A 4,680-nucleotide genomic window follows, 5' to 3' on the forward strand; every position below is an offset into this window, starting at 1 on the left:
ATATGATTTGTAAGAGCTAGCTCAGGCAAGATCTAGAGTACATTGCCTGAATACAAAACAATCCATTATTTTAACAAGAAACAGGGGGACAGTGTTCTGTGTGCTGAAAGGAGAGACTTCAAGTGTGTTGCCCTGCATAGATGAGAGAAAAAGGGGCAAAAATCCAAACTTTGATTTTACTATAAGTGGAATATACATGCAATACCCAACAGTCAATGGAAATCTTCTATAAGAATTTCATTAATTTTTCAATAAAGTCTACTTATCAGAGATTTGTACCCGTGAATGCCTGCACTGGCTTTTAGTTCTAGTATTCACTGAAAAAAAGGCAGACATTATTGTTACTAAGAAAGCCTTTTTATTTTTCACTTTTGACCATTAATAACTGCAGACAGTGGGATTCTAAAGAATCTCAAATCAGCAACATTTAAACAATATTTAAAATCTCAAATAATTTGGCATGCTACCATAGAATAAAGGAAAGCAATGTTAGTTGGTTTTTCAGAAGGGATCCATACAGACATTAATGAGCAAAAATGACTCTATTAGGAAAATTGGCTTCTTGTCTCTAACTCCGCTACAATTTGCAACTGCCATTTTCAGAATCCATTAAGTTTATATCATGACTTCATACTATAGAAAAAGCAAATGCATTAAAAGCATTTCAGAATTAAGTCAAATAATTACTGCTCTGACTAATTATAGTTCAGTTCAAAAGCAATAGGCCTGGCACTTGAATTATCTTGACATGGACAAGAAGTAGGTCTGAATTAGACTTTCTGATTTAGCACTTTGGAAGCATTCACATTCTTATTTGCTTGCTTCAATAATGTCCATTATATGCCAATCTTTGATCCAGCATCATCATGCTCCATCAGTCTTCAGACTAGAGTACTATAACTCCATCCAGTTGATTCAACTGATTGTATTTTGGATATAGAATAGAATAGAGTAACAGAGTTGGAAGGGACCTTGGAGGTCTTCTAGTCCAACCCCCTGCCTAGGCAGGAAATCCCACACCACTTCAGACAAATGGTTATCCAACATATTTTTAAAAACTTCCAGTGTTGGAGCATTTACAACTTCTGGAGGCAAGTTGTTCCACTGATTAATTGTTCTAATTTCTCCTTAGTTCTAGGTTGCTTCTCTCCTTGATTAATTTCCACCCATTGCTTCTTGTCCTGCCCTCAGGTACTTTGGATAATAGCTTGATTCCCTCTTCTTTGTGACAGTCCCTGAGATATTGGAACACTGTTATCATGTCTCCCCTAGTCCTTCTTTCCATTAGACTAGATATAACCAGTTCCAGCAACTGTTTTAGCCTTCAGTCCCCTAATCATCTTTGTTGCTCTTCTCTGCACTCTTTCTAGAGTCTCAACATCTTTTTTAATCGTGGCGATCAAAACTGAATGCAGTATTCCAAGTGTGGCCTGTGATCTTGATTTTATCGCTCTGTTTATGCAGCCATAGAGATGATGTCTACGGGAATAAAACAGACAATAAAAGTATTTTACTAGGCACTCATAAAGTATTTTACTAGACACTCATACTTGTGTCTCAGAAGCAGTTTATTATTTAGTGTATGGCACTAAATAATACATGGACTATCGTACATGGACTACCAATATATATATTAACATTTCATCTAGATTAGTAAACAGAATAAAATATAAATGTTAAAAAGATCTATGTTCAAACACTGATATCTAGGCCATCTAACCATTGAAGCGCACATCATTTATATTTTAAATAATCAGATACTGGACCAGTTTATGCCCTCAATTTACAGCAGGTCATGATGTGATCTACAGTTTGATGTGGGATCCAGTGGTGGGATTCAATTTTTTTTACCACAGGTTCTGTGGCCATGGCTTATCTGGTGGTCATGGCTTGGCGGTCATGTGACTGGATGGGTGTGGCTTGGGGGACATGTGACCGGGTGGCATAGCTTAGGGCAAACATGTGATGGGATGGGCATGGCTTGGGGGGGTCATGCAATGGGGTGGGCATGCTTAGGGTCATGTGACTGGGTGGGCGTGATTTGGTGGTCATGTGACTGGGTAGCCATGGCCAAGTCGACATCACTGACTTCTTTGCTCTAATAAATGACCTATAAAAAGAAGGTATACAAAAAGATAGTTTATTACTTCGTGCACTTACTACTTAAATAAGAATAAAATAAATACACAAAACAATAAAGGAGGTACACACAAGTATTTACATAAGAACGATAAAAGTGCTGTGTGTCTTCAACGTCACTGACATTTTTGCCCTAATGAATGACCAGCAGAAAGAAGATATTTTGTTAAGTTTTTAATTTTGTACACTTACTACTTAAATAAGAATAAAACAAGTACACAAAACAATAAAAGAGATGTACAAGTACTTACATAAAAGTGTTATTTGTCTTTAACTTTGAGACGTTTCCACAATGTTCTTTCATTGCCACCCTCCTCACTTGCACTTTTCTTAATCTTCATTCTCGGATCATCAGCTGTGAGATGGTGTGCTCTTAACCATTTTTTGACCGTAAGAATAGCATCCCATTCTTTTAGAGGTAGGCCAATCACACTAATGGTCATTAGGTTGGTTATGTTAGAAACAGGTGACTTCTCTGTTCTGAACATATGAGACTCATTTTTGAGAAACCCCCTTTCCGTTTCTGCTGAACTTACAGCAATTGTTCTGACAATATCTTTAGCTTTTTAATACTGTCAGGAATTGCATAGTTCTTTGAATCACTTAAAACATTTTCTATGAAATTTTATATAATCGTTGATATTAATTTCGTAATTAAAGATTTCATTAAAGGCAAGCAATTGTTCTTTAGCTTCTGACCATGGAACTACAACTACTTCAATATTCCAATAATCTGGCTCCAAAAAATGGAGAAATCGTAATTTATTTGTGGTGTCTTGCAATTGGCTACCTGTTTTTAAATGTTGACAATCCATTAGTCTTTTCTTCAAATTTGTTATGATGCTTTCCAAAAGTCTTTCCCAAGGAAGTCCAACAAATCGATGATTTTGTACAAAGCTAGTCTTTCAGGACTGAGGGATTCATCTCTACTGAGTTCAATAACTACTGTTCTTTGAATGATTACTATTCCTTTGAACGCTTCTAGTCCAATCTTCTGTTCAAGCAGGAAACCCTATTTCAGATAATCCTAGGAGAAGATAGAGTTGCTACAGGTGTACTCACAGCGTCTGGCAGCGAGTCAACTGATAGTACAAGAGGATAACCAGGTCAGGTGAAAAAAGGGCAGGGAGCTGGAAGAGAAGGAGACAGATGGTGCTTTGCAATGTACCAGAACTCTTTGTAAGCTGATATTTTTATTCTTAAGCATACGAAAAAAGAGAGCACCTTGAATTCATGATTTGCAAGATATTTTTTATAAGCGATGTATTAAACAGTAGCTGAGACAGACAGGTAGGCAGACATAATTTTAAACTGTATATTTTAAAATCTAATTGGACAGTACCTTTATATTTGTATTCCATTTTCTAAGGCAGGGCAATTTTTTCAGAAACCCTCTGGTCTTTATAGCTCATGGACATATGTTGGCAGACTTTTTCATCAACCCATCTGGCTCTTCCTTTATCAATTTTTCTGCAAGCTGAACTTTGGGATAAGAAACCTTATTCTCATGTAGTCCAGAAGTATTTGATAACAGTGGCTGAGCTGCAGTTTAGCAAGAGAAGTTAGGATAAACCTCATTTTCAGACTAAGTATTCTAAAGCAGGGGTCCCCAACCGCCGGTCCGCGGACCGGTCCCGGTCAGCGGAACAAGTCTTACCGGGCTGCTGGTTGCTGAGCGCCGCCATCTTTTTTGATAAAAAGTGCTTCCGGTGAGCTTTTCGGTAGAAAGCTCACCGAAGCACTTTTCATCAAAAAGATGGCGGCATACGCTTCGTGAGCTTTTCCGGGTGAAAGCTATTTCTACCGAAAAAGCTCACCGGCGCTGCGCCCGCCATCTTTTTGATGAAAAGTGCTTCCGGTGAGGTCACCGGAAGCACTTTTTCGTCAAAAAGATGGTGGCGCCCAGTTGATGCCGGTACTGGGCGCGGCGCCCAGCTGATGCCTGTACCAGGCCGCGGCGTAAAAAAGGTTGGGGATCACTGTTCTAAAGCATTATAAACATTTGCAGCTAAGAATCAGGCAGATTTTCCAGCAGAGAATTTTCATTAGAATATTTATTGATTATTTGAACTGGGTTCTTTGTTTATTTCCCTTTTCTTATTTTTCCTCTCTGTTGCTATTAGAGCTATAGAGCTATAGAAGCTATTTTATAAGAGGTTAGTCCCTTTGGCACATGCAGCAAAAGAAACCCCTTATTTTAGCAAGAGTATAATTTTACTGATAGATCCATACAGGCACAGAAGAAGTGAAGGTTTTCGCACAAAAAAATAGCACAGTTAATTTCCTCCTTTTCCCATCTGGGCCACCCATCGTCCATTGTCCACCAATCCAATACATTATTTTTATTTTGGGAAAACAAAACAACAACTTGCCTTCGGAACTTTCCCATCGCATGGCCTTGAAGTGTCAGGATTTTCTCAGGCTGCAAATGGCTGACATAAACTCCTCATCTCCCTCCCAGCTCCCAATACATTCCAAGCATTCCCCTCCCTGCTCCATTAGTTTCTGTTGTCAAGTTGCAAGTAGAAGTGTGTAACAAGT

The 4,680-nt window shown here is 38.4% G+C and overlaps 1 long non-coding RNA gene across 1 annotated transcript; it reads right to left on the minus strand.

The window, feature by feature from the left end:
• Positions 1-263: 263 nt before the first annotated feature.
• LOC148131238 (uncharacterized) lies at positions 264-3,553 on the minus strand. The gene is made up of 3 exons (XR_015748337.1): positions 3,482-3,553; positions 2,391-3,269; positions 264-1,479 (listed from the first exon to the last, which is right to left on the minus strand). It is a non-coding gene; the product is annotated as an uncharacterized LOC148131238 (long non-coding RNA).
• Between the last annotated feature and the right edge of the window lie 1,127 nt (positions 3,554-4,680).

Source organism: Notechis scutatus, chromosome 3 (assembly GCF_049901735.1).
Source record: "Notechis scutatus isolate UNSWTSFEM ecotype Mainland chromosome 3, rNotScu1.2, whole genome shotgun sequence".
Classification (NCBI taxonomy): Eukaryota; Metazoa; Chordata; class Lepidosauria; order Squamata; family Elapidae; genus Notechis; species Notechis scutatus.